Source organism: Eriocheir sinensis, unplaced genomic scaffold, assembly GCF_024679095.1.
Source record: "Eriocheir sinensis breed Jianghai 21 unplaced genomic scaffold, ASM2467909v1 Scaffold334, whole genome shotgun sequence".
In the NCBI taxonomy this organism is placed as follows: domain Eukaryota; kingdom Metazoa; phylum Arthropoda; class Malacostraca; order Decapoda; family Varunidae; genus Eriocheir; species Eriocheir sinensis.
The window spans coordinates 395,001-405,000 of record NW_026111648.1 but is presented as its reverse complement, the minus strand read 5'-3'; the positions used below and the strand labels follow the sequence as shown (position 1 = coordinate 405,000).

At 47.7% G+C, this 10,000-nt stretch overlaps 1 long non-coding RNA gene across 1 annotated transcript in view; it reads left to right on the top strand.

Moving 5' to 3' along the window:
- Positions 1 to 3,567: 3,567 nt before the first annotated feature.
- The window catches only part of LOC126991770 (uncharacterized), a 44,088-nt gene continuing 37,655 nt past the window's right edge, over positions 3,568 to 10,000 (top strand). The window contains exon 1 of the long non-coding RNA XR_007745837.1: positions 3,568 to 3,774. This is a non-coding gene — a long non-coding RNA (uncharacterized LOC126991770). The remainder of the gene's footprint in view (positions 3,775 to 10,000) is intronic.

The window sequence follows — 10,000 nt, the reverse complement described above, 5'->3', positions numbered from 1 at the left end:
CTACTACTACTACTGCTACTACTACTACACTTTTTTATAACTCTCTCTCTCTCTCTCTCTCTCTCTCTCTCTCTCTCTCTCTCTCTCTCTCTCTCTGACCCCGTAATTTACAAGTTTGAGAGAGAGAAAGAGAGAAGAAGAGAAGAGAGAAACCACCGACAAGTTCACATAAATGGAGAAGGTAAAGACTATAGTTCACACACACACACGCACACACACACACACACACACACACACACTAAAAGATAAGTATTAGAGTGTACGTGTGTTTGTTAATTTTTCTTCTTTTCTTCTTCTTCTTCTTCTTCTTTAACATTGTAGTGGTAGTAGTAGTAGTTGTAGTAGTAGTAGTAGCAGTAATAGTAACAGCAGTGGTAGTGGACATAGTAGTAATAGTAGTAGTAGTAGTAGTAGTAGTAGTAGTAATAGTAGCAGCAGTAGTATTAGTATTAGTAGTAGTAGTAGTAATAGTAGCAGCAGTAGTATTAGTAGTAGTGATAAGTCGTGTATGGCAACCATATTCTTCATATCATTATTCTTTAGGAAAACTGATAACACACACACACACACACACACACACGCGCGCGCACGTGGATCTATTCTCGGACTATTGATGGGTATATTCTTCGCATAACCTGAATAGACTTATTTTATCATCGTGTGTATTATTGTGTGTGAAAGCTGGCGTAATGTCTAATCATATGTGTGGATGTGGGCGTGACCGATGACAGTTTTGTATGATGGCGTCTCTCTCTCTCTCTCTCTCTCTCTCTCTCTCTCTCTCTCTCTCTCTCTCTCTCTCTCTCTCTCTCTCTCTCACGTAAGGTAGACATACCTGTGAACGTGTGTGTGTGTGTGTGTGTGTGTGTGTGTGTGTGTGTGTGTACGCGGTTCAGGTCACTTCTGTTGCGTTTCAGTGACTTGCTCCCTTCCTCCTTCCCTCCTCCCCTCTCTCCTCTTCATCATGCCCTTCCTCTCACCCTCCTCCCTTCCTTCCTCTCCTCCTTCCCCCTTCCCTCTTCTAGCATCCTTTCCCCCTTTCCTTCTTCCTGCCTCCCTTCCTCCTCCCTTCCTCATCCTCCTCTCTCCTTCCTCCTCCTCTTCCTTTCTCCCTCTCCTTCTCTCTACCTCCTCTCTTCTGTCTCTTTCTACTTTTCTTCCATACCCTTCTCTCCTCCTCCTCCTCCTCCTCCTCCTCTTCCTCCAGGTGCTACGGCATCAATTAGCAGGTTACGGATGGTTAACCTGTCCCTCATCTTCCTCCTCCTCCTCCCTCCTCTTCCTCTCTTCTTCCGTTCCTCTTCTTTATTTTTTCATCTGTCCTTTCCCTTCCTTCCCTATCTCTCCTTTCCATTATTATTCTCTTCCTTTCCTTCTCTTTCTCCCCTTCCCTTCTCCTCCTTCCATCCTTTTCTACCCTTCCTCCTCCTTCTTTTTCTTCCTTCCTTTCTCTTCCTTCCCTTTCCTTCCCTTTCCTTTCTCCTTCCCTTTCTTCTCCTTCTTTTTTCTCCTTCCTTTCTCTCCCTTCTCTTTCCCTTCCCTCCCTTCCTTCCCTTTCTTTCTCCTTCTATTCCCTTCCCTTTCTTTCTCTTTCTCTTTCCTTTCCTTTCCCTACCTTTCCTTCCCTCCTTTCTCTTCCTTTCTCCCTCCCTTCCATCCTTTTTTCTCCTTCTCTTCCCTCCCCTTTCCCTTCTTTTCCCTTCCTTTCTCCTTCCTCTCTCTTCCTTCCCTTTCCCTTCCTTTCTCTTCCTTTCCATTCTTTTATCCTTTATGAAATTTAAAGGATGAACACACACACACACACACACACACACACACACACACACACACCGAAATAAATAAAAAGAAAAAAAAACAGGAAACAAAAAAAGTTGAAAAAAAATATATATGTCTACACCACAACAACTCCAGCCTTGAACCTCGCTGCCAAACGTACACACACACACACACACACACACACACACACACACACACACACACACACACACACACACCTTCACTTCCCTTCCCATCTCTTTCTCTCTTCCTCCTTCCTTATTTCTCTCCTCCCTCTCCTCTGTTCTATTCCTCCAGTACTTCCCTTCCTCCTCCTCTCCATCCTGTCTTCTTCTCTTCCTTCTCTTCCCCTTTCTTTCTTTTCATCCTCTTCTGTTCCATTTCTCTCCCTTCCATTTCTCTTCCTTCCCTTTTTCTTCTCCTTTATTCCTTTTCTTCCTTCCTCTCCTCATCTTTATTCCCTTCCTCTCCATATTTATAGTTTTATTCATACTATGTTTCCTCTCTCCCTTCTTCCTTTCTCCTCCTCTTCCACCTTTTCCTCTCTCTCTCTCTCTCTCTCTCTCTCTCTCTCTCTCTCTCTCTCTCTCTCTCTCTCTCTCTCTCTCTCTCTCTCTCCTTTTCATTTGTACGTGTTCTCTTTTGTTTTTTATGCTCTTTTTAATTCTCTCTCTCTCTCTCTCTCTCTCTCTCTCTCTCTCTCTCTCTCTCTCTCTCTCTCTCTCTCTCTCTCTCTCTCTCTCCCCGTCCCTCCTCTCCTTTCTCGTTGCGTCAAAACTGAATTCATTACTACGAATTCCCACACACTTTGCCTGCACTACTTCCGCCAATCACAGCTTTCCTTTCGTATTCTTATGTTAAAATACGTTATATATATAGTGTGTTCTTGTAGCAATGCGTACGACGTGACTAACGAAAATGATCTCGTCGCGTAAAAAGTGAATTCATAACGTTACTTTCCTATTTCCTCTTTCCTTACGTAGCTACGCCTGTTGAAAGTGCGTTAGAGGGATATATTTGCAGGTGCGTACGAAATGGCCAAGGCAAAACCTCCCCCGTTGCGTAAAAACTGAATTTATTACTGCGAATTCCCACAAACTTTTATCTTCTACCTTCCCTTCGTATTCTTGTGTGTTAAAAGCGCGTCTAATTTCGTACGATATGGTTAGTATGTCCCTCTTAGCAGGTGCGTACGAAATGGCCAAGGCAAAACCTCCCCCGTTGCGTAAAAAGTGAATCTGTCCGCCGTACGATAACTTGCGTGGCGACTTTGACACCCAAATACAACCTTCAACTCTTGCCCTGCCTCCACCCACCCCCCGCTCATCTGAGAATACATCCTTGCGCACTCCCATTTGACAAGGCTTTCGTAGGAGTTGTGGGCATTTCCAGGGGTACTTATATGACCCAGGTGGTAGATTGAGCCCTCTTCTGTACGGTCAGCCTTAGAAAAATTTTCATTATATTGATTCCTCTCCTTTTGGCCTTTGAAATTAGTTGACGTAAGAGAATACCGACACCTCACCTCTCACACTCCCATTTGACTAGGTTTTCGTAGGAGTTTTGGGGATTTTCATGGGTAATTATATGACCTGGTGGTAGATATATCCCTCTTTTGTACCGCCAACCTAAGAAAAATAGTCAGTATAACCCGATTCCTCTCATTTTTGGCCTTTGAAATTAGGTGACGTGATAGGTGGAGCGTCTGAGCATAGCGATCCTACCCTGCCACCTCCCCGTCCCCGGCCGCCGCGCCAGCCGCCAGGTTGCTCAGTTTGTTTACAGCAGCGGCCGCGGGAGGAGGTACAGCGCGCGCCTCTCTCACTCTTCTATGGACCAGCGTGACTCTCTCCTACGGGCGCGAGACAGTGAGAGTGAACGGTAGAGTGGGCGTGTGTGTACCTGCCCGCTGTGTGTACCTGTGTGTACGTGTGTTGTGTGTGCGTGTTTCGTCACCACCACCCACACACACACCTTACCCTTGGCACTCCCGGACAGGTAAGGAGCGAGTGAGTGGGGTGGGGGGGGGGGGGTTAGGAAGAGATACGGAGCTGAGGATAAAAGTGGAAATATAGAAGATGAGAGAGAGAGGTGTGGGGGGGGTTAGGAAGAGATACGGAGCTGAGGATAAAAGTGGAAATATAGAGATGAGAGAGAGAGAGAGAGAGAGAGAGAGAGAGAGAGAGAGAGAGAGAGGAAGTAGGATTAAATGTGGAATTATAGGAGAGAGAGAGAGAGAGAGAGAGAGAGAGAGAGAGAGAGAGACTAGTACTACTACACACGAGACAGGAAGTGTTTATCCTTCTCTCTCTCTCTCTCTCTCTCTCTCTCTCTCTCTCTCTCTCTCTCTCTCTCTCTCTCTCGTGAATAAGGTTGAATCAGTCCCGGTCTGATATAACTGAGAACATCCTTAGAGGAGGAGGAGAAGGAGGAGGGTGATAGTAAGGAAGGGAGAGGAACAGGAGGAGGAGGAGGGGACGTTGATTGCAAGGAGGGGGAGGAGGAGGAAGAATGATAAGAAGAGGAGGAGGAGAAAGAATGGTAAGAGGAAGACGAAGAGGAGGAGGAGCAAGAAATAGGAGAAGACGAAGAAGGAAGGAGGAAGGAAAAGGAAGAAGATAAGGAGAAGGAGAGAGAGGGAAAGAAGAGGGATGGAAGAGGAGAAAGAGTGAAGAAGAAGAGGAGGAGGAGGTAGAAATAAAGGAGGGAAGAAGAGGAAAAAGAAAAGAGGAAAAGGAGGAGGAGGAGGAGGAGGAGGTGGGTGTCACGTGTTGTTATTATTATTATTATTATTATTATTATTATTATTATTATTATTATTATTATTATTACTACTACTATTACTATTACTACTACTACTACTACTACAACTATTTCTGCTATTATTATCACCTTTCTCCTCCTCCTCTTCCTCCTCCTCCTCCTCTCTTTCCTTCCGCTTTGAATCAACAGGTACTGACATAACATCGAGAGAGAGAGAGAGGCGTCTGGTGTCGTTTACCTTCCTCATCGACCAAGGGAGGAAGAGGAGGAGGAGGAGGAGGAGGAGGAGGAGGAGAGGTGTAATTGAAACAGGAATAACCAAGATAACCAAAAGTGAGGGAGGAGGAGGAGGAGGAGGAGGAAAATAAGAGGAAGAGCAAGGAGGAAGATGACGTATCGGAAGAAGAAGGGAGGAAGGAGGAGGAGAAGGAGAAAGTAAATAAAAGATAGGAAGACGAGGAAGAAGGAGGAAGACTTTAAAAGTAGAAGAAGAAGAGGAGGAGGAGGAGGACAAACAAAGGACTCTCACTATCAAATATTGGACACCTTCAAAATATGGAGGAAGAGGAGGAGGAGGAGGAGGAGGAGGAGGTTCCGTCGAGAGAGATAACGTCGTTGGCAACTGTCTTAGTATTGATAAGGAAGGAAGAAGGAAGGAGGAGGAGGAGGAGGAGGAAGACAGCTATGGCAAGGGAAGAAAGGGAGTGTGAAGTGTGGAGGAAAGGAGGAGGAGGAGGAGGGAAAGGAGAGGAGGGAGAAAAGGAAAGTTTGGAAGAAAGAAGAAGAAGAAGGAAGGAGGAAGGAGAGAGGAGGAGAGGAGGAGGAGGTGTTTTAATCAGGAAGAAAAAATGTGTATGTGTAACTTATTTGCCTCCTCCTCCTCCTCCTCCTCCTCCTCCGCCTCTTCTTCCTTTTTTTTCTTCTATATACTGTTATCCTTTTTATCTCTATTCTTCTCTCTCTCTCTCTCTCTCTCTCTCTCTCTCTCTCTCTCTCTCTCTCGTCCTCTCTTTATTTTCTCCATTCCTCCCCTCTCCCCTCTTCCTTCATTTTCTCCCTTTTCTTCTCTGCCCTCCTCTTCTCTTCTTATCATCTTTCCTCCTTTGTTTCCTTTTCTTCTCTCCTTTTCTCTCATCTTCTTTCATCTTCCTTTAATTCATCATCTCTTCTTCTATATGTCCGTCTTTTCATTCTTCTTATACGTGACATTTCTTCTCATCTCTTCTCTTTTCTTCTCTTCTCATTCCCTCCTCCTCCTCCTCCTCCTCCTCCTCCTCCTCCTCCTGTTTCTAGTTCTGGTTCACAACTTGATGTTATTTAATACTCGACCCACCTGGCGCTCAATTACCTGCCCCTGCGATGACCACCACCACCACCACCACCACCACCACCACCACCACCCATTACTACCACCACTACTACTACCACCTTCCAACCTCACCCCTACCCCCACCATGACCCCCACTACTACTACTACTACTACTACTACTATTATTTCTACTACTACTATTATTTCTACTTCTACCACCACCACCACCACCACCACTACTACTATTACGCCCACACCATCACCACCCCCATCACTATTACATCACCACCACCACCACCACCAATAAACAATGAAGGATGCGACACAAACAGGTGGCCGAGAAATAGTAAGTGTTTCAGGTTTGGGATTTGTGTTGTAAGAATATATAGATGTGTAAATAAATGAATAAGCATAACAGATAATAGGAAAAAAATAATGTCTGTTCATTTTTGCATATTTTGCACTGAGGAGTCCAAGTAATGCATACATGAAGGTAAACAAACGAGCAAGTATAAACAAAGACCGCGACAGAAATAGCGCCTGTTCTTTTTTACGTATTCTGCTAATACATAAACACCACAAACGGACAAACAAAAACTCGAAATAAGTAAAGCCTGACGAGACAGAGGTCCCAATAAATAAATAATTTAGAGAAAAAAAAACCTGTGTCCGCTCCTCCCTCCTCTTCTCATGGGCCGGGCAAGGCAGCGCCAGCATAACACGCGGGGGAAAACACTGACGGCGGCGACACACCTCCTTGCGGGGCTATTCTTGGACCTCACACTCGCCGCCGCCGCCCTGCCTGATTCCCCTCGCCGGCACTGCTGTCTTCCCCGCTCTCCTCCTCCTCGTCCTCGTCCTCTCCGCCGCCGCCGCTGCTTGGGATTCGCCGAGCATCACGCCGCCGCCTTGCCCGGTGACACTGACAAACAAGACACGCCGGGCAGGCGGCGGGCAGCGCCTCGCCCCGCCCGCCGCTGCTCGTGATGGGCGGCGCGCCGCGGGTACCGTTAGCAGGGCTGTTTTTGGCGGCGTGCACGTGCACATGCGATGACGCCGGCGGGGCAGCGCCGCGCCAGGCACGGCACTGCACGCCGGTGTAACAGACGTTAACGTGCACGCCAACACGCAGGGCAGGGCGGGGCAGGACAGGTGCAAGCTGCATCTCCCCGGCAACCCGTCTCCGGGCAGGCAGCCTCCCGCACACGTGCGGCTGTTGTCAGGCACGGCGTCCTTCACCGAGGCGTTGTAAAGGCTGTCGTCCCCACACACCGCTGCGTGACAGGCGGCAAAAGACACGTGGCCTCAGTCTGCAGGGCATGGCATGAAAGATGCGCCTCAAGACACCTAATAGGCTCAGGCTGCAGGCAGAACGCCAATCAGTGATGTAAGTCGTGCATGGAGACGCAGTGCAGCGTGCTGAGCGGCGGCCCGGACAGCTAGCGGTCTTGTGTAAGGTCGTGGTGCTAATTGGTTCTTCAAGACGCGGCGGGACAGCTGCCCCGCTGCCTGCCTGCTTGGCCCGCCCGTGTTCTGCATCACTGGCCGCCGCGCGCTGAGCTGCGAGGCCTGGCTATGCCGGGCCGGGCACTACGAGCCACTAATTACCGTCAAGGCCGTGAACTGAATTGAACGAAAAAGAACTGTATATAATCTTAGAAAAACGGCGCTTATTAATGTTTTTGTCGCGTGAAATCTCCGCCGCACAAAGTTCAGTCTCTAGTTTGAATGTGCGTCGCTGGTGTTGTGACAGCTAGTGTTTGGAACGCCAGTGTTCCGCCTGCAAGCCTCTGGACGAGCCTGAAGGAGTGTTCCCCGCGTTGACGCCCTCCGCAGCACCACCCAGCCCTTGTTGATTACCGCTGACGTGAGGAACTCCACACAACACTCATTTGTCCACGTGCTTGCTATGGGGCGGCGCCGGACACGTGTTCCCCGCCTTGCCCCCATCCAGCTGTGTGTGTGTGTGTGTGTGCCAGCCACATCGTGTCTTTGGTCACTTGGTGTCGTCCCACAAAGCTATAATGTTACATCGTGTCACCATCATCATCATCGTCATCTTCAGCCATTACAAGTCCACTCATTACCCTTCCCAACACCTCCACCGCGCCCTGTCTGGCGGCATGTGTCCATTCCCCCTCCCCGCCTGGTTCCATCTGCCCCTCGCTCCACAACCGCCGGGTCGTGACTGTTACAATGTGTAGCGCCTTGGAATATTTTTGAGTGATAGTAATGGCAGTAATGTATTATTGCCTTTACCTGGGCAGCTTATTGGACGTAATCTCTCCCAATCACTGTGGTCGGTATCCTCAGACGTTTTCGCGCACATCAACTATTTCCAAAGCCGAAAAGGAGATAAATCGGATTCTACCGAGTTTTTTACGTTTATGGTGCAGAAGAATGGTCAAACTACCACCAGACTCATAACACTACCCATGAATATGCCCGAAACTCTTGCGACAGTCTTGTCAAATGTGTGCGCTTGGGCGCTGAATTGTTTAAGATTATGATCCTGAGTGTTGGGGAGAGATATTACGTCTGAAGGAATGACCAAAGGCTTAACTATGAATTCAGGAGAGAGGAGGGGCGGAAAGCATGTTCTAAGCGCTCCTGAATCACTCACACGCTAAGTACTATTGTTAGGGAGAGACATTGCACCTACAGTAGTGACCAAAGGCTTTACAACGTTGTCAGGCGAGACAGAGCGGAAAATTGTTCTTAGCGCCGCTCCATCACTCACACGCGGAGTCTTATAAAGCCCGTATTTTTAAACTCGTCTCGGCGCCTCAGATCACCTGTTTGATCACCTGTTTTCGTGAAAGTTGCTGGGATTTTCATTGAGTATTTTGGGATGCTAGTGATAGTTTTACACGACTTTAGCACCTTGAACGGGAAAGCCATCCATGAAAACCCGGTTAATCTTCTCTGTGGCCTTGAGAAATAGTCGTAATAGGACCCCGAGACGTTTAATTAAGAATATGAACCTAATACTCCGTCCGGTGAGTGACGAAGCGGCGCTAAGAACACGTTTTCCGCTCTTCCTCCCTCCTGACGACTTTCTTAATTAAGCCTTTGGTCACTATTGTAGATAGATGTAATGTATCTCTCAACACTAAAGGCCCGTTCACACTGTGCCGACTCTGGGCCACGACAACCCAGTATGTGAGGTCTTGGGTGTGAAATATTGATGTCAAAGGGTTGCACATGGCCGGAAAGAGGTCTAGCAACGATTGCCGGATGCTGATTCTGCAAAGTGTGAAGGGGGTCTAAAAATCTCTGGGTTGTCGTGGCCTAAGTCGGCACAGTGTGAACGGGGCTTAATACTTTGCGTGTGAGTGACGGAGCGGCGCTATGAAAACGTTTTCCGCACCTCCTCCCTCCAGACGACGTTGTTGAGCCTTTGGTCACTTTTTGGTTGCTAATAACTCCCCGTAACTCCCTGTAAGGTGGTGGGTTAGTGCGGGCCGCCCTAACACGTGTCTGATGACGGCGCGGGCAGGGCGGCAGCGGGCGGGCACTTGTGTTTGCCTGCACATACCCAGCTGTACCACCGCCCCGCCCCGCCCCGCCCCGCCCCTGTCCTGCTATTATACGATACCTGTTACTATTACATAAGAACACAAGAACATAAGAAGTATTCTGTTGCTAAAATTACAGTTGCTGCCATTGCCACTACTACTACTACTACTACTACTACTACTACTACTACTACTATTACTACTACTACTACTGGAGTGCCTCTTCTCCTCTTCCTCCTACCTCTTCTTCTCCCCCTTCTCCTATTTCTTCTCCAGCTACTATACTACTACTACTACTACTACTACTACTACTACTACTACTACTACTACCACTACCACCTGGTCGTCTCGCCTCAGCTGCCGCGGACAATACATCCACCATTCCACAATTAACAAAAACCTCCTCCTCCTCCTCCTCTGGTGTACTCCTCCCTTTCCTCTTCTTCCTCCGTGTAATCCTCCCGTTCTTTTCTTCTTTTTCTTTCCTTTCTTATTTTCTTTTTCCTCTTTTCTTTTCATCATCTACTTGTTCTTCTTGTTCTTCTCGTTCTTCTTCAAATGTAGACAAACATATACACCACATGTTTATACTTTAATTACTCATTTACTTATTGATTCGCCATTTATTACGTTA